This window comes from Crinia signifera, chromosome 9 (genome assembly GCF_055691185.1).
Source record: "Crinia signifera chromosome 9, ASM5569118v1, whole genome shotgun sequence".
NCBI lineage: Eukaryota > Metazoa > Chordata > Amphibia > Anura > Myobatrachidae > Crinia > Crinia signifera.
This window is the reverse complement of record NC_139225.1, coordinates 31586028-31606574: the sequence shown is the minus strand read 5'-3', so window position 1 is coordinate 31606574 and position 20547 is coordinate 31586028. Positions and strand designations below refer to the sequence as shown.

Below are 20547 nucleotides of genomic sequence, written 5' to 3'. Positions count from 1 at the left end.
TTTTTACCCATTCGCAAATAAGTCAGTCTAGACTGAGTTATTTCAGACGGGGACAGACGAATTTGGGGACAGATGCTTCCGGGGTTTGCACATGCGTATAATCGTGCACATGCATATAATCGTGCAAACCCCAACCATATGGGTTTTATTCACAGGCTAGCCACAGGAAGCCACCTTTTGGGGCGTCACCTGGCCGTTCTGGACGGTCAGAGAAAATGCAGTGTTTTCAGGGAAGTCATGTGACCTCAGCTCCGACACCGATCAGCCTGTTTCTATCGCACTGGCCAACAACCCCCGGGCCTTTTAACTAACTTTTGGTACCTTGTTAGGCCGGGGACCGGGTCTGGAAGCTCCTCTCTCCTCTCTCTCCATATCACGCGCAGCATGCAGCAAGTCTCGTGACTGTGCCGCTGCTCTTCGGTCAGTCACTCTCAGTCACACACGGGGAGATGTCATTACGTCACTCCACGGTTGGGGGCGGGGCTCCTTCCTTTGCCGAGTCCCGGCGGCTGCTTAGTTAAATGATGGGTACTTGTGTATTATAGCGGTGCCCCCGATGTACATCGTACGATGAACGTATCGCATCGCATCACATGCCATGTACCCGATGGCATGCGATGCGACGCGATTTTGACCCCCTATACGATTAAAAATTGTATAAGCACCCTAAAGGGTGCTTTTGAGCAACCTTATGGGTGCTTACAATGTTAAATGCACCCCCACGCCACCCCCCCACTATAAACGTGAACCCGAAGCGTGGCAAGCGCAGCGAGCCCGCGAGGGGCGGTGGTACGCGTCCTACGACCTTTTCATACCCCCACTATCCACGTCGGCGTGGAGTTGAGAATAGATTAGTGTGGCGAGCGCAGGGAGCCACCAAGCCCGAAGCGTGGCGAGCGGACGCGGATACCTTCACAGGTAAACGCGTCCCTTCGCGGGCTTCACAGGTATCCGCGTCCCCTCGCGGGGCTCGCTGCGCTCGCCACGCTTCGGGCTCGGTGGCTCGCTGCGCTCGCCACACTAATCTATTCTCAACTCCACGCCGACGTGGATAGTGGGGGTATGAAAAGGTCGTAGGCAGTGTACCGCCGCCGCTCGCCACGCTTCGGGTTCACGTTTATAGTGGGGGGGATGGCGAGGGGGTGCATTTAACATTGTAAGCACCCATTAGGGTGCTTAACATTGTATAACCACCCATTAGGGTGCTTATACAATGTTTAATCGCATCGCATCGCATCGTATGGCATTGTATGCCATGTACAATGGCATACAATTTGAAAATTGTATGCCATCGTACACTAACCAACGAAATCGCGTCGCATCGCATACCATCGCATGCGTTATGGTATGCGATGCGATGGGCGCCACCAAAATACACAAGTACCAAATGATGCTGCAATGTGCCGTCTCGGGCAGCAGGCTAATCAACTTGGAGCCGGGCTGCGGGCGGGCGGCCGCGGGGGTGAGTGACTGCTACTGGGGAGAGTTGCCTGGGCCCTACCCTTGGTCTGAGCTAGCAGGGCCCGGGACTCAAGTAGCCCCAGACCCCCCCTGTCGGCGGCCCTGAGTACATACACCTTTTAGCAGGGAGATGCCAATACACAACAATGATGATGATGGTTATGACTGTTGGGAACCGGTCACCTGTGCTACATGTTGAGACTAAAACTATGCATCAAGCTGTCAACAACTCGGTGTAAGTGTTTCTTGAGTCCGGTGTGGACACACAGATGGGTCAGGAAAACCAAATAGTGCTTTTTTGCGTTTAGAATAACATACGTACACATTTCACCTTGTTAGTTGTGTCTTTGATGCTAATGGCTGATGACATCTCCATGTCACACAATAGTTGGACTTTCCACCTATTTCGGCTCTAGTAACCTAGTTCATGGTTCATCTACATCAGGGCCCTTATTTCAGTTGATTCGTCCGGGCATGTATTCGTATGCAGAGCATTTCGTTCCAATAAAAAATGGTGCAGCGAACAAACTCATGTAGAGTAGGTGTAATGTGGGTGTATGGATGGGCGCGGCAGCAAAACTGGGCGGCAAACGGGGCGTATACAAGGGTGGTGAGTGACTACAAGTGGGGGGCGGTGGCTTTGCTTCACTGTGCGAGCGCTCGGCTGTTTGACCTTAAAACCACTCGCTCTGTAATGTAATGCTGTGTACACACGGGGGAGATATATTGCTCAGCCATATATTGCTGAGCAATATACGGCTGAGCAATATATTGCTCAGTTTCTACTTTACATCAGCGACCAGAGATGGTCGCTGATGAAAAAGAAACTGCCGGGGGGAGCCCGGCAGTGGTAATCAGCTGGTCGCAGGAGCATGTTCCTGCGACCAGCGATCACCACAGGGGCAAAAACGGGAGCGCGCACCCGGCGATATATCGCCGGTGCACACTCTCACTGCGGGCAATATGGTCGCTTAGCGACCATAGTTCCTGCGATTTTGCACAGCTGCTTCTCGAACCCACATTCGCACGGGGCATCAATTGATAAACTACATGCACCGGCATGCAATACACACCCATGCAGCATACAAGTGTCTCTCATTAATTGATTAACTAACTACATGGCAGCCACACTGGAAGCACGGAGACACAGGGGTTTTACTACTCGCACAGGACCCTCATCAGTTGGAGGTTGTTATAGGGCGGACCCCCACTTAATACATTAACTGTTCTGTATAGAGTGTTATGGGAGGTGTGCTACCACTGGACATCAAATATGAGAGAACATGATGAGGAGAAAAAAGTATGTCCTTATGTGGTGCACCTATAGAGACTTGCACGAATAAAATATTACTTTTAATAATGTTTTAAGAAAGCGAAATATAAAAACACACACACAACATAAACGCAGGGTGTTTTAAAATAACGGCGGCTCTCTGTTCCTCCACACAAAATTATTAATCTGTAATTCAATGACAGGAGTATGTAGCCAACACTAGTATTATTATAATCAGGTATATATTTTAGTGTTTAATTGGCTGAGATCCTTGTATACAGGTGCACCCAGTATGATTAATAAACACAAATCAGTGTCGGCGGTGTTGACACAGTTTTAAATGTCTTTGACAGATAGCTCCTCAAGTGATCAGGGACCTGTCAAGATCACTACTGTTCACCTAATAGTGGAGACCCCTAATCAGATTATCACTAGGGTCAAATCATGTAATGCAGTTAACCCTTCAAGGAACCAATGTCGACAGATGCTTTTTCATAAATGCAGGTTTATACATTAGGAGGTGAGTAACGACTCACAGAAAACATATACTGTCTAAATTGTTGGCTTAATTGCCAGGTTCTGGGGAGATCCACTAATGATAATGAACAACTGTTGATGCATCACCCAAATTTTCCACTCTATCTCCTCATGTGTATACGCTGGAATTGCTTTGAGGAGGTGGTTGTGGCCACTATATAAGTATGGGAGATTCCTTTAGGGGGAATAAGTGGGGAATTTCTGCATCAGAACATCTATGTCATTGTACACTAGTGGTATAGTGAAGTATAGGGCATGCAGATGTCAAAAACATATATACTGTTGGTGAATTTCCAAAAAATCGTGTTATTTATTGGTCAGTGGCAGGTCTTGTTAGAAAAATTCACCATAACTTGGGCTGCTGTAGTGTTACTGCTATGGATTCAAAATGGCACTAATTGGAAATTGCCATCATACAACCGCAGATCTGTGTCGGATCTTATATTAGTCAGAAGAGGGGATATGCTGGTGTTCACCTCAATCCGACATACATGGTATACAGGTGTCATCATGTTCTCACACTGGAAGCACACTTTTAAACTTTAACCATTTGCAGGTCTCTTCATTCATATCTGTTATATATTTGTTTGTTTTTACACACAATTGCACAATTACACATGTAACATTAATTTCCATCACATAGATCAGGGTTGCCGACTTTAATATTCTCCTCTCCGGGAGAAGCCCGGAGAGGAGAGTTTCAGCAGCTGCTCGGGGGGCGGGGCTTGAGCGCGACGTCACTAAGCCCCGCCCCATTGTGGTAAACAGTTGCAGTCACGGATCTCCGTGGAGGGGGCGGGGCTAAAATGACGTGATTTTGCCATTTTAGCTCCGCCCCCTCCTCTGAGACCCGCGGATTGCGGCATTTAAATGCCGCAATCGTGGGTGCAGCGGGGGTCCCCCCTGAATCTGGGAGGGTTGTCCACCCTTCCGGGGGGCCGGGAGGGGGACCCGATTTTCTGGAGACCCCCGGTAATTCCGGGAGGGTCGGCAACCCTGACATAGATTGAGAGTTACTTAGGAAAATGGCACATTCAGAACACAAGAAATACACATGAAATAAGGGTTCATTTGTAGTGTAATTGTGGAAGGCAATTAGTTAATGGAATTCAATAAACACCATCCTTTAAGACACATTGGTTAAAGGGAGGACAATGAATTCTGAGCGAGTATGTGCTGTGGCGTGTGAAACACCCTCAGAGCCTGTTCGCTGGGCCGGCCGCTGTAGGAGCATAGGAGCGGTTTTGGTAAAAAACATAGACTGACTCATGATAGACAGTCATATGGTCAACCACTAAAGGTCGACAGGTAAAAGGTCGACATGGTTAAAAGGTTCACATGGAAAAGGTTGCCATGGTCAAAAGGTTGAAAGACAAAAGGACGACATGGAAAAAGGTCGACATGAGTTTTTAATGTTTTTTTTTAGGGTGTCTATGTTGACATAGGTCAACATGGACACTAAGTGTACCGCATCCCCTCGCATGGCTCGCTACACTATTATATTCTCCCTCCACATCCTAGTGGATCGTAGGGCATGAAATACCCCCTGTCGGCACATGTCGGCCTTTTCCATGTCACCCTTTAGACCATGTCAACCTTTAGACCCTGTCGACCTATTGTGTGTCGACCTTTAAACCATGTTGACCTTTTGCCTGTCTACCTTTTGACCCTGTCTACCTTTTGACCCTGTCGACCTTTTGACTGTCGACCATATGACTGTCTATCATGAGTCTGTCTATGAGCAGTCCGTATACCCATAGGAGCAGTCTCTGTACTACTAGGACAGGATTTAGGAGTGCAGATAACAGGCTACACAGGACCAGACACATCAATCTAGATTGCATGTGATGGTGGGGGGGGGGGGGGGGTTAGCTCTCTCCTTCCTCATCCTATACATCCTGTCATTGAAAAGCTCAGTCGATACTCCATAAAACCTGATACTCCTGTGTGTCCAGTACTATTTTTCTGGAAAAATAGGTGCAGGAACTACAGGTCTGGGGTTAAATAAAAAATAATATATATAACAAAGAGAGGGAGGGAGAGATAGATGTATATATTGTATTTAGAAACAAAGGCACTCACAGGTGACTTTAAAATAAAACTTATCTTATGGAAAGTACATTTGTAGTTCCTGATGATGTCATATTTAATTAGAGGTTCAGGAACTGAGTTCCTGCTGGTTCCTGCTGAAAAATAGCACTGTGTGTGTCTGTCTGTACTGCACTCTGTCCTGCTCATATTCTAGCTGCCTGGTACTTCCTTCTGCTGCTGCACAAGAGGGAGAGCTGGTGAGGTCAGTGTACACCAGCCCCGCTTGACTGAGGAGGGAACGTGGCACAATGACCCCTGTGGCCCCAATTAATCTGGCTCTGGGTGTGGTCCTAGTCTCCTTAGTCAGATGAAAAAAAGTTCTGATGGTGCAACTGATAGTGTCATCCAAAAATGCAGCAAGCAGTATATAAACTCAGAATCTATACTTTTTTTTTACTGTATGTGTGATCTTTTTTTTTTTTACATTGTGATCATTACAGTCCCAGAATGTACTAAGGAGTTTCCAGAAAATGTCAAACGTACATATACCACACAGTGTGCGCTCGTAGGACGTTTTATTCTCCAGGGAAGCAGTTATACAGAGCGCTAAGGTTGGTAATAAGCAGGCAATGAATGTGTGTGTGTGTGTGTCATAGTTGCCTACCCCCCTGCATTCTGCAGCAGACTCCCTGAAATAGCAATCTCCCTCTCTCCCTCATGAGTTTAGCAATCTCCCTCATTAGTCTAGCAATCTCCCTCATGTTACCTAGCCCACAATACACTGTTACATTTTTTTGGGGGAAAAGGAATGAGAGTCAGATACATTTACACTGAATCATCAGCACCATCTCCCAGCAAATATAGTAGCAAGTATAGTAGCTGTTATTAACTGCTTTGGGGCTCATCAACATTTGGATATAAATCATTTTAAAAGATTCCACTCAGATGTAGCAGTACACACCCACGCTTCTAGGTGCCACGTTCACACAGAGGCGTAGGGAGGGCGGAGCCATCGGAGCACACGCTCTGGGCGCAGTTGGGGTGCAGGGTGCCGCCCCCCCTCCGCAAATGAGGTGGAGTCCTGCTGCCCTGCAATAATTAATTTCACACACGCAGGGCAGCGTGCGCCGGCGGCTGCCCTGCCCGGCGCCTGCCCCTGTCTGCCCTGCTCACCTGGTCCAGGCCTGCCGACGTGATGGGGTCACGTCACGTGACTCACTGCTCAAGTCCCTAACCAAGCTGCTGCTGCTGCTCGGGCCGGCTCCCGGGCATCGCTGAGCAGCAGAAATAAGGAAGACTCCTCCCAGTCCCCTGCCTCTACACAGAATGTCTGTGCTGTGCGCTCCTCAAGGTAGATTTTTTTTTTTGTTTGTTAAATAAAGATAAAGAATTAAGGGAATAATCATGGGGTCTGGGGGTTTGGTGGGGTCCGGGGGGGGGGGGGGGATCTCTCTGGTTTATGCTGCCACCCTGCTCTTCTCAATGTGGATTTTAGTTTTTTACTAAAGATAAATAATTATGGGGATAATCATGGGGTTTGGGGGATTTGTGGGGGAGGGGGGGGGGGGTGAATCTCTCTTATATGTGTCTTGTATAGCGCAGCAGTTTCTGTTACAGTGTCTTATATAGCGCAGCAGTTTCCGTTACAGTGTCTTATATAGCGCAGCAGATTCCGTTACACTGGCTTATATAGAGCAGCAGATTCCGTTAGTGTCTTATATAGCGCAGCAGATTCCGTTACAGTGTCTTATATAGCGCAGCAGATTCCGTTACAGTGTCTTATATAGAGCAGCAGATTCTGTTACAGTGTCTTATATAGCGCAGCAGATTCTGTTACAGTGTCTTATATAGCGCAGCAGATTCTGTTACAGTGTCTTATATAGAGCAGCAGATTCCGTTACAGTGTCTTATACAGAGCAGCAGATTCCGTTACAGTGTCTTATATAGCGCAGCAGATTCCGTTAGTGTCTTATATAGCGCAGCAGATTCTGTTACAGTGTCTTATATAGCGCAGAAGATTCCGTTACAGTGTCTTATATAGAGCAGCAGATTCCGTTACAGTGTCTTATATAGCGCAGCAGTTTCTGTTACAGTGTCTTATATAGAGCAGCAGATTCCGTTACAGTGTCTTATATAGTGCAGCAGATTCCGTTACAGCGAAATATGACCTTGCTCCGGGCACCATGGCATCTAGCTACACCGCTGCGTTCACAATCTCTTTTCACAATCTCTCCAGAGGGGGAACTACCAAGGGTGCAGCTGGTATGGGGCCCGGCGGATAGGGGGGCCCTATGGACAGCAAGCAATCCCCTGCACCTCCTTACTAGTTTTATTACATTATAAGAGACCAAGGAGCCGCCACGTCCGCCTGCACTGCCGGGAGATTGAGAAGCCGGGCGAGTGTCGCACTGTTACGGGCTGGTTCGGGGGATAAGCCGCTGGATAGAGTGAGGAGCAGAGCAGCGGTCGCCGTGTTGCTGTGCCAGGCAGGGATGCGCTGCGCCGGCGGGTTGGGGTAAGCTGCTGGATAGAGTGAGGAGTCGGTCAGCGGGCGCCGTGTTGCTGTGGCTGTGCCGGGCGGGGACGCGCTATGCTGGCGGGTTGGGTGGGGTGGAGGGCACTGAACCTGTCTGCCTGTCTGCTTTGAAGACAGGAGACCGGAACACTGACACCAGAAGGCCCCCACACCATCATTGGGATGGCTCGGCCGTGGACGCACATGCCAGGCTTTCCAGCACAGCACATAGTGGCTGACTGCTCTGAGTGTGAAAAGAGTGACATTGAGGGTCCGGCAGGGAGAACACAGTCCTGCTGGCTGCTGCTGCAGCTTCTCTCTGGCGAGCTGGGCTACATGTTGCAGCAGCAATATTACTATACTGAAATAATACATTTAAAATGTTTTATTTCGTGTTTTTTTAATACAGTATGTGTTTCTCTGTTTGAGCTATACAAATGTAATGTTTGCTGCAATGTGGCTTGCTGCACTGGGCTGTGCCTATTCACACGCGGTGATCGCACAGTCCGGCACAATATGCCGCATCGCAGCAAACATTAACATGGCTGCATTCAGTTGCATAACTTTGGTCCCACAGACCCTGCGGTGGCTTGGGGGAGCAAGCACTGGCGGGGACTGTGGGAAGCGCCGCTGCCAGGATGATGCTGCGCCGGATGCAGTCTGTATTAATAGCGGACACATCACTGGGGCTAGCTGTGCCGTGCGAGTCCGCCCCCAGTATAATGTGTAAGGGGTATTGCGGTGTGTCACATAATATGTAATGGGCATTGCGGTGTATCACATATGTGTAATGGGCACTGCAGGGGGCCCCATTATAAATTTTGCTATGGGGCCCACAAAATTCTAGTTATGCCCCTGAATCTCTCCATATATGGAAGTAGACACGCCCTTTGGGTGGAGCATGACACGCCCCCTCAATGGGGCGCTGTGCAAAATTCTACTACCAACTATAATCTCCCTGAAACTCATTTTCAAAAGTAGGTGTGTGTGTGGTAGTGGTGGTGAAGGGGGTAGGGGGAATATAGAGCAGTTGGCTGGGAGTGGATTCTGCAGCTGGTTTCCTGGATGGGGTCCCACGTAGTTCACTTTTATTTTGACTAGATAGGTTGTATAGATCCAGTACCAGCTTTATGGCTCACTAGAGCCGCAGCCACAGACTTCTAAGCACGGAGCTTAGAGTTTGTTTAAAATTTACTGTTAGAAATCTAAATAAATCAATTGCTGACACATGTGAGCAAACATTTCCATCCCGCCTGGGTATCTGGCCGGGCGTGTGTATTTTCTTTAACTAAAAACCTTAAAATTGGGCGAAAAATATTTGTGTAGTAGGAAAAGTGGAAGTGTCAAAATTGTTTTAACTTAATGTGGGTCCAATTTGGGAAAATCGAGGACGAACAATTAAATGGATTATCTATCTATCTATCTATCTATCTATCTATCTATCTATCTATCATCTCCCTTTCTCAGTGATTTTCACACTTTTTACCTTGCGGGACACTAAATAAGACTATAAATCTACCAAGGCACACAATGAGATCCCTGTCATGATTAAGCGCCATTCTGATGCTGGAATGGGCCTAACTGTACCTACAATGTTATTGATAAGTGACCTGCATGTATCTTGTATTTTTATGAAGAAATTGTGGGTAAAAAGGTTATTTCAACAACCCCTGCCCATCTGTTTGAAACCTCAACAGGAAAGCAGAGGTTATCTATTTCCCCCCTGCATCTATAAAACCTGTATTGAAGTCCAGGGTCTCTGGCAAATGTCTTCCCAGACCAGAAGAGATGTCAGAAAAGCAATTCCCTTATAACTCTAGAATGACACCTTATTTGAGATAAGAATTAGGAGGCCCAGGGGGGTGATTGAATGGCTACATTGCTCATCTTCAAAAGGGAAGTCAATTAGCCAGCCCCTGGTTATATCCTAGGGAAACCCCTGGACAGGGAAATTCCTGAGGTGGGGGCTGTGATTGTGTGTGTTTTGAAAATCTTAAAAGTGTGTGTCTCACAAGACATTTTGGTTCATTTTCCTTGGGATGATACGGGTCCGATACCTGTCTCTGAAATGATCCAGTATCCGGAGAGATTTCCACTCCAAACCCCGCTTCATGCTGTGTGTCCTTGAAGTGGTTTGTTTCTTTATTCCCATTTTGTTTTATTTTGAAATTGTTTTTACGTTTGACTTACCTATTAATCATATATCTTGTAACTTATGTTTCTGTAATATACTGTAAGCCTTGTAGTGTTTTCACTTAATTAAAAAGTCATAATTAGTTCTGGTATCTGCTGTTTTCCAGCCCAAGCCTCTGACGAATTCGCCAGGGCGCTACCCTGTAACTCATAATTTGGTGTGTCGGCAGAATCAAAGCTGTCGCGGACTAAGTCCAAAAAGCTTACTTTGATTGGTGGCAAGCGGAATCGTGGTGAAATACGCACACGCTTGGGATACTCAGTGAAGGTGTCACGTGGCCGGGATACTCAGATTGTCGTATCTGGGGAATCGCCGACTAGGGTCGTGACAAACTGGTGGCCAGCGGTGGGGATATTTCAAAAAGCAATTTTTGTTTTTTATTTGGATAACTTAAGTGAATACATTTCACCAGATACCAAAACTCAAGGCTTATGTAGTAGTGTAAGTCACCGTAAAAGCATTTTCTGTTCCCCATCCCTGTTTTATTGTTTTGGAGAAGTAACTGCAGCGAAATGGCAGCTACTTATAAGAAGCTCGAGAAGAAAGAGCTTGTGGTGCAATGCCAGGAGAAGGGTCTGTCCAGCAAGGGGCAGACCAAGGAGCAGATGATCCAAGCCCTGATCGATGCAGACCAGAAAGTAGCTGGAGGGAGTCAAGAGGCTTCCAGGTCTGTGGTGGTGGATCAATCAGGTTCCGGAACAGAGGAAGAGGAGCAGCCGACACAGAGGATTGTGGAGACCGCCCGACGCGGATCGGACGCGTCCGATGCTTCTGGTGCCAGCTCTGCCTTGGATCTGTATATGCAAGCCGCCCTGAAATATTTGAACGAGCCCGATGCAGCCACGGTTCTGCGGCTTATGGAGCAATTTAACAACAAAGAGGCTGCCGAACGCAAGGAAAGGACAGACCACCAGCTCCAGTTGGCACTCGCTGAACTGGCTCGCCAGCCTGTGGCGGCAGACGCACATCCCCATCGACCGCGTCGGGATCAATTCCCTGTGATGGAAAAGGATGGTGAGCTGGACACCTTTTTCAGGACTTTTGAAAAGACCTGCAGACAATTTCAATTGGATGCCAGTCTGTGGGCGAGTTATTTAACCCCTTCTCTCCGGGGAAAAGCATTGGATGCATTCGCTGACCTCCCCAGGGAAGTGGATGGGGATTACGCTGAAATTAAGAAGGCGTTGCTGGCCCGTTTTAACATCACTCCAGAAGCTTACAGGCAGAAATTCCGAGGGTTAACCCGCACTGCCTCTGATACCTATGCTGGACTGTCTGCACAGTTAAACACCTTCCTGCAACAATGGCTGGATGGACTGCAGGTGAAGGACTTTGCTGCGTTAAAAGACCTCATACTGCAGGAGCAATTCATCTCCCTGTGCCCAGCAGATGTCAAGGAATGGGTCCTGGATCGAGATCCAGAGTCAACAGAGGAGGCCGCTAGCCTTGCGGACAAGTATGCTGCTACCCGGACCGCCACTACCAGGAAGAGTTGGGGACCACCGGGGCAGCCGGCCTGGAAAGAAAAGCGACCTGGAGGAGCAGTTTCATCACCCGCTCCTGCAGCAGTAAACCCCGTCCCAACGCAAGTGAAGAGGGTGGGGGGAAAGCCGGTTTGGGCCACGAGCCGCCGGTGTTATGTGTGTGATGACCCAGGGCACCTCAGTGTTAATTGCCCAGTGAAGAAGAAGCTGGCGCCCTCCCCTGCAGGGAGCCAGACAGCGAAGCTGGGGCCTGCCGTGTTGTTTGCACGAGGACCCCAGGCCGGAACCAGTGAGAATCTGCAATCGGTGGTCGTAGGAGAGCAGGTAACTGTTGGGCTGCGAGATACGGGGGCAGATTTGACTTTGGTCCATCCCACCTTAGTGAACCCAGAGAACCTTATTCCTGGAAAAACTATTGCCGTACGTGGTGTTGGGGGAACCCACTCCGAAGTAGCACTGGCCCGAGTATACTTGGACTGGGGGGTGGGCCGAGGTTTCAGGGAGGTGGGTGTGCTGCCCCATTTGCCCGCAAATGTGTTACTTGGGACTGACTTGGGCCGAATGCGTGCTACCTATGTGACTGAACCTGATGTTAACGATGCAATGTTGCCAATCTGCCCAGCTAACCCTATTCTTCCCCAGGGACCTGAGGATATAGAGGTTTTACCACTGGCCAATTGTAAGCCAGCAGGATTGGTCCCATGTGTTGTGGAAGATGCACAGGCTAATTTGCAGGTAGTGCAGGATGCCTTCCCAGGTTATGATATTGATGTTAATGATGACAATGTGATGTCTTGCACTACTGTGGGAAATGTGGTACCAAGTATAATAAGTGACCCGGTGGGTCCTGTGTGCACTGCAGACCTGTCAGATAGGGGAGGGTCGGTGTGGGCAGCTGTAGTCACTACTCGCTCCCAAAATAGGGAGAGAGTGTCCCTTGCTGCAGCTTCCCCCACAGACCCCCCTTCTTCTTCTCAGGACACAGACACCCAGCAGGAGGCCCCTGCACACCCTGAGGGCTCAATAGAAAGTGAATCTTTCAAAGCCGAATTGATAACGGATCCCTCTCTGGCGAGTCTCAGGGCTGCTGCAGCAGCAGCTCAGGAGTCAGATGGCTCCCAGGGTACTCCCAGGCTGTACTGGGAGAATGGTTGTTTGTATAGAGAGTATGGAGTCCACAACACCCCACCAGGGCAAGTTACAGAACGTCAGCTGGTCATACCCCAAAGGTATAGGGAGGGTCTGCTTAAGGTAGCTCATGAAATTCCCCTCTCTGGACACCTTGGGGTTAAAAAGACCGGGGCTCGCCTGCATAAGTTCCACTGGCCAGGTATGATGAAAGAGGTGGACCGGTATTGTCGGACCTGCCATACCTGTCAGATAGTGGGGAAGCCTGGGGATGTGGGCAAGGCCCCCCTCATTTCTTTCCCTGTGGTATCAGAACCCTTTGAGCGGGTGGCTGTAGATATTGTAGGGCCCCTTGCAGTGCCCAGTAGCTCTGGAAAGGAGTACATTTTGACAGTGGTAGATTATGCCACCCGTTACCCCGAAGCGGTGGCCCTTTCCTCAATTAGGGCTGACAAAGTTGCGGATGCCCTTATCACCATATTCTCCCGGGTAGGGTTTCCCAAGGAGATGCTGACAGACCAGGGGCCACAGTTCATGTCCAGCCTCATGGAGAGCCTCTGCAAGAGGATGCACGTGGATCATTTGATCACATCCCCTTATCATCCCTCGGGGAACTGCCTGGTTGAAAAATTTAATGGCACCCTGAAACAAATGCTCCGCACGTTTGTAGAGTCCCAGGGAAGAGACTGGGAGCGATTCTTGCCGCACCTCCTGTTCGCATACCGAGAGGTCCCTCAAGAATCCTCTGGTTTCTCCCCCTTTGAACTCCTGTACGGGCGCCGTGTGCGCGGTCCCTTGGACTTGATCCGAGAGAACTGGGAGGGGAAGGCAGCCACCCCTGAGACCTCTGTGGTGCACTATGTCATGCAGTTCCGAGACAGGCTGCAGACCCTGACCGAGTTGGCACAGGGCAACCTCAAGGCTGCCCAAGCTAGACAAAAGCGCTGGTACGACCGGAATGCCCGGGAGCGCAAATTTGCAGTGGGGCAGAAGGTTCTGGTTCTGATCCCAATGAGACAGAACAAACTGCAAGCCGCTTGGGAAGGCCCGTACACGGTACTCCAGTGCTTGAATGATGTGAACTATGTGGTTGCCAGGGACGAGGGCAGGAAAAGACATAGGGTATATCACATCAATATGCTCAAGGCCTACCAAAGCAGGGACCCCAGCGTGCTGGCAGTTTGTAGTCTCCCAGAGGAGGAACAAGAGCCCGACCCACTATTAGATCTGACAGCGGCAGCGGCAACAGGGGGTACCCTGAACGAAGCCCAGTATGGGAAGGAGCTGACAGAGGTGCAGCGACGTCAGCTGACCGACACCCTGCACCCCTACCAGGCCTGCTTCACAGGGAGGCCAGGGAAAACTCACCTAGTTACACACCAGGTAGACACGGGTAACCAAACCCCTCTGAGGCAGCCAGCATACCGAGGCACATTAGAGGTGTTACAAGCAATGAGGCGGGAGGTAGATGAAATGCTGAGCTTAGGGGTGATTCAGAAATCCCGCAGTTCTTGGGCTGCGCCCGTGGTACTGGTCCCAAAGAAATGTGGTGGCACCAGATTCTGTGTGGATTATAGAAGGTTAAACGAAGCCACAGTGTTCGATGCCTATCCCATGCCCAGAATGGACGACCTGCTGAGTCAGCTGGCTGCTGCGCGCTATGTCACCATTATGGATCTCAGCCGTGGGTACTGGCAGATCCCATTGTCACCTGAGGCCCGCGAGAGGTCCGCCTTTATCACCCCTTTCGGCTTGTATGAATTCCTCGTCATGCCCTTTGGGATGAAAAACGCTCCGGCGTCCTTCCAGCGCTTGGTTAATGGCCTGCTGGAGGGCCGGGAGGACCACGCCGTGGCGTACCTGGATGACATTGCAGTGTTCAGCCATACCTGGGAGGAGCATTTGGTCCATTTGAGTGATGTGCTACAGCAGATCGCTAGGGCTGGCCTAACTATCAAGCCAGAGAAGTGCCAGCTGGGCATGCGTGAGGTACAGTACCTGGGGCACCGGGTAGGCGGGGGCATTCTCCGTCCAGAACCAGGGAAAGTGGAAGCTATCACTGCCTGGCCCAATCCCAAAACCAAGAAGCAGGTTATGTCCTTTTTGGGGACAGCAGGGTACTATCGCAAGTTCGTGCCACAGTACAGCACAATTGCGAAGCCTCTGACCGACCTCACAAAAAAGAAGCTGCCCCACTTGGTAAACTGGACGGCAGCTTGTGAGCAAGCCTTTTGCTCATTGAAAACAGCCCTGTGTGAGGCACCTGTGCTGCAAGCCCCTGATTTCAAGCGCAGGTTCATAGTGCAAACAGATGCCTCTAACTTTGGACTGGGGGCTGTGCTCAGTCAGGTGGATGACAAGGGAGGGGAACACCCCATTATGTTCCTAAGCCGAAAGCTACTTCCTCGGGAGGTGGCCTATGCCACCATCGAAAAGGAGTGCCTTGCCATAGTCTGGGCCCTCCAGAAACTGCAGTCGTATCTATATGGTCGCGACTTTGTTATCGTGACAGATCACCACCCCTTGCGCTGGTTGTCTAGAGTCTCCGGTGACAATGGCAAGCTACTACGGTGGAGCTTAATTTTGCAACAATATAACTTCACCATTCAGCACCGACAGGGTGTACACCATGGTAACTGTGATGGACTGTCACGTCAGGGAGATGACAGCTTCCCATCCCAGCCAGGTACGGACAAGTGTCCGGGCACAGCATGAGAGGCTGTGGCCAGCTGTGGCCACTGCTCCCATGCTGATCTTTAAAGGGGGAGGTGTCATGATTAAGCGCCATTCTGATGCTGGAATGGGCCTAACTGTACCTACAATGTTATTGATAAGTGACCTGCATGTATCTTGTATTTTTATGAAGAAATTGTGGGTAAAAAGGTTATTTCAACAACCCCTGCCCATCTGTTTGAAACCTCAACAGGAAAGCAGAGGTTATCTATTTCCCCCCTGCATCTATAAAACCTGTATTGAAGTCCAGGGTCTCTGGCAAATGTCTTCCCAGACCAGAAGAGATGTCAGAAAAGCAATTCCCTTATAACTCTAGAATGACACCTTATTTGAGATAAGAATTAGGAGGCCCAGGGGGGTGATTGAATGGCTACATTGCTCATCTTCAAAAGGGAAGTCAATTAGCCAGCCCCTGGTTATATCCTAGGGAAACCCCTGGACAGGGAAATTCCTGAGGTGGGGGCTGTGATTGTGTGTGTTTTGAAAATCTTAAAAGTGTGTGTCTCACAAGACATTTTGGTTCATTTTCCTTGGGATGATACGGGTCCGATACCTGTCTCTGAAATGATCCAGTATCCGGAGAGATTTCCACTCCAAACCCCGCTTCATGCTGTGTGTCCTTGAAGTGGTTTGTTTCTTTATTCCCATTTTGTTTTATTTTGAAATTGTTTTTACGTTTGACTTACCTATTAATCATATATCTTGTAACTTATGTTTCTGTAATATACTGTAAGCCTTGTAGTGTTTTCACTTAATTAAAAAGTCATAATTAGTTCTGGTATCTGCTGTTTTCCAGCCCAAGCCTCTGACGAATTCGCCAGGGCGCTACCCTGTAACTCATAATTTGGTGTGTCGGCAGAATCAAAGCTGTCGCGGACTAAGTCCAAAAAGCTTACTTTGATTGGTGGCAAGCGGAATCGTGGTGAAATACGCACACGCTTGGGATACTCAGTGAAGGTGTCACGTGGCCGGGATACTCAGATTGTCGTATCTGGGGAATCGCCGACTAGGGTCGTGACAATCCCCACAGGAAAAAACACAGTGGTCCCCACATGAAAAAACACAGTGGTCCACACATGAAAAAAAACAAACCTATTGGCCACCATATAAAAAAAACAACAATCACATACTTTGGCCCTTTACATGAAAAGAAGAGACCAATATATAACAGTTGAACTGGTGGTGGCTGTAAACTGGTTTGGGCATCTCTAGATCTGGGGACACACTTGAGAACAGCTCAAGGCAAACTAGTGTGCCACGGCACAGTGGTTGAAAAACACTGCTCTATCTATATAAAAGGCTAACTACTCCTCACCTCTATGAAATGAAGTACCACCAGTGACCACTAACAGCCACTGCATGGACCAAATTACTCCTTTGTGTGCTACAAGATGTCATAACATAAAGTGAAAGCACGTTCCCTGATCTGTTTCAAACTTTCTGGATATGGAGAGAGGGAGGTAGGAGCAGATAGGGACTGGAGGTGCAGTGGAGGGTTTGTGGGCTAAAAACGGTCACAGCTCGAAGAAAAGGTAAAAACTGTCACAGCTCAAAGTGAAAGTACATTGCCACATCATTTTGACGGACTTTTAAATAGTATAGAAAGAGAGGGAAAGATAAAATAACCTTGTCCCTCTAGTCCTGAATAACCCTTAAAGTACATACTATGACATTATCACAGGAAAAAAAAATATGAGCCAATTTAGTAATTTAAAAAAACAAAAAATGATTCTGCACAACTTAGATGTATTTGGCAGCTTTCATAAACTCTACAAATGTCTGATGAGCTGTCTGCTGGCAAATCCCCTGTGATGTATCTTGTCAGGAGGAAGACCCCTGATCTCATACGGATGTTACAAACCACTTGAGGGGAAGACATTGCAGTTACTGCCAGCATGGCATCCCCGGGGGATCCTGCACAGACAGCACTTTCCCTTCATGGAAATTACATGTGATCAGTGCAACCTGCCCATTTACAGTAATACTTTTATTAAACAAGTTGTCTTAGCATCCACAGCTGAAAGTACTGATGACACCCAAAGTCGACTCGGAAGCAAATGCCAAACTTCTTTTTAGATCTTCTTTTTAAATCTGATTGGTTCTATAATCCTGCACCGCTAGTAACTATAGTCCAAGGGTGGGATGCTTTAAAGTGAAAATGTGGTAAAGCCCTGTTTTTTTGGGGGGGGTTTTACCGTATTTTCATATGCACTAAATCCCCTCCATCATGGCACCGCTGCGGAGGGATTTGCCAGCACTGTGTGAGTGTTCCACCATGGATTCCTCCCAGCATGCCCCGCGGCCGGCTCTGTCACAGACCCAGTGCCCGTGCGATTAGTATGGATGCGATAACCTGGGATATGTGGCGACGGATGTTGGAGCATCCCACCCTAAGTCTAATCATTGATACATATGCCACTTATTGGGCCATGATATATACCTCCCAACTTTAAGGATGTGCTGATTGGGACTCCTGGCACCACAAAGCGGCTTGCTCCCAGTAAGGGGGCATGGCCTATCCGAAAGGGGGTGTGACTTTACTGGGATGATGCTCCCACAAGGCCACGCCCCTGTTTTGCCACCTTGGGGGCATGGCTAGTGCTCTGTAAGCTGCTGGCCATACCCCCTGTACCCCTGCTTGCCGTGAATACACTTAGGTAAATTTACTAAGATGTGAGTTCTATTGAATGTGGGATGTTGCCCATAGCAACCAATTAGATTCTAGAAAGTTATAGATAGAATCTGATTGGTTGCCCATAGCAACATCCCACCTTCAAAAAAAACTCCCATCTTGGTAAATTTACCCATGGCCTCTATGCATTATATATCCCAGCCTTGATGAAACGCTGTTCCACCCATCAACTAAGTATAAGCCTAAAACTAATAAAGTAGTCCCAGATCATACTTGCCTACTTTTGAAAACTAGTTTCAGGGAGATTAAAGTTGGTAGTAGAATTTTGCACAGAGGGGGTGAATCATGCTTCACCCAAAGGGCGTGTCTAGTTCCATATACAGTATGGTGAGATTGTGAAAAGAGATTGTGAACGTGCCACTTAGAATCGTGGGTGTGTACTGCTACATCTGAGAGGAATCTTAAATATCCAAATGTAGATAAGCGCCAAAGAAATGGTGCTGATGATTCAATGTAAATGTATCTATCTCTCATTCCTTTTTCCCCCAAAAATGTAACAGTGTAATGTGGGCTAGGTGAAATGAGGGAGATTTCTAGACTAATGAGGGAGAGAGGGAGTATGCTGCTATTTCAGGGAGTCTCCTGCTGAATGCAGGAGGGGAGGTAACTATGATATAACAGTGTAATGTGGGCTAGGTGACATGAGGGAGATTGCTAGACTAATGAGGGAGAGAGGGAGATTGCTGTTATTTCAGGGAGTCTCCTGCAGAATGCAGGAGGGGAGGTAACTATGATGTAACAGTGTAATGTGGGCTAGGTTAAATGAGGGAGATTGCTAGACTAATGAGGGAGAGAGGGAGATTGCTGTTATTTCAGGGAGTCTCCTGCAGAATGCAGGAGGGGAGGAAACTATGATGTAACAGTGTAATGTGGGCTAGGTGAAATGAGGGAGATTGTTAGACTAATGAGGGAGAGAGGGAGATTGCTGCTATTTGAGGGAGTCTCCTGCAGAATGCAGGAGGGGAGGTAACTATGATGTAACAGTGTAATGTGGGCTAGGTGACATGAGGGAGATCGCTAGACGAATGAGAGGGAGATTGCTGCTACGTCAGGGAGTCTCCTGCAGAATGCAGGAGGGTAGGTAACTATGATGTAACAGTGTAATGTGGGCTAGGTGACATGAGGGAGATTGTTAGACTAATGAGGGAGAGAGGGAGATTGCAGAATGCAGGAGGGTAGGCAGCTATGGTCCCAGATATGTTGATAGCTTTAGAAAATGTTTTATTCTTTCTTGTGTGTAACGCAAACCACATTATATAGTTTACTAACGCTGGATGGTTTCATTATAATCAAGTATCATTGTTAGAGTATTGCCGAAGGGGCCATTAGGAAGGAAAGGCTTTTTTTATAGTTAAAGCATTGTAACATTCCCATCTCTCACCAGCCAATCATATCTACCGTAAACATTCCGATCCCATAAATCAGCGGCTGCTTCCTCTCCTCGGTGGAGTGAGATGCTCTCTAATGGGACCCTAAGCACCGCTCGTCTGAAGGTTTTCACTGAGCGAAGGAATTCAAACAAAGCTATTTCTTTGCCTTTCTAGAGTAAAGCAGCTGTCCCTTAAGGCCTGGGAAATACTTTCGTGTAATAAAGCCCTGACTATGTACATATGGCTGGATGTTTATTCTGCCTTTGAAAAGATCCAGCTCTCAGCGCTGTCCAGCTGCACACTGACACATCTGAAAATGTGGACTTTGCCCGATGCAAAGTAACTGTGAAAGATGGCATACAGTATGTACTTAGCGCTGTGCAGTTCTTATGCACTAAACATGCCAATTGGGACAATACTCTAAGCAGGATTGGAATACAGCCTATATTAAACTGCACCTTAGAGGGAATACATACATTGGTGGATTTCTTTGTAGCTGAGGACCAGGGCTTTCCAACGAGCCCAGCCCTGTGTCTCTATCCCCCCGGGAACTGGAGATATCGCCTGGCAAAGCTGTAATGTTTTCCCCATAGGATAATATGGGACCTGTTAATTCCGACCCCACTTGGTTCCAATGGCTGCCAGTTTCCCCCCTGGCATCACAGAAGCTTGTGGTTTATCTCATGCAATACCAAATCGCTGGGCCTTCAATAAAATACCAGGCTGGTCCATATCGGTCAATCGGTTCCAGAGATATTGCGGGTAAACTGAATGTTTTTTTTTTTAAATGTAATTTCATCGCTGTTCATGTTCTTTGAGGGCAGATTACTCTGGAACCAAACGTTCCAGTTCCACTGGACGAGAATCATTCAAAGCACACTCAAAAGTTCTTCATTATGATACTTGTCTCATGTAAATGGGTCAGTTGGTTCTGAAGATATAGCCGGTTAAATGAGATAACTGGTTAAAGGGGGGGAGGGGTGGTTTTTTCTCCCCCTCGCACCAGAAAATGTAGGGACTAGGCTGGTGTAAAAGGGGCCAACCTGGTAATGCATTTTCTGGTGTGAAAGGGGTATTATTTCAAATAGCCGGGATTTGTAGTGCTCTGAATACAGCCAGGCTCTGCCAC

The 20547-nt window shown here is 48.2% G+C and overlaps 1 protein-coding gene across 1 annotated transcript in view; it reads right to left on the bottom strand.

The window, feature by feature from the left end:
- The window catches only part of BGN (biglycan), a 72999-nt gene that overhangs the window by 22612 nt on the left and 29840 nt on the right, over window positions 1-20547 (bottom strand). The window lies entirely within an intron of this gene.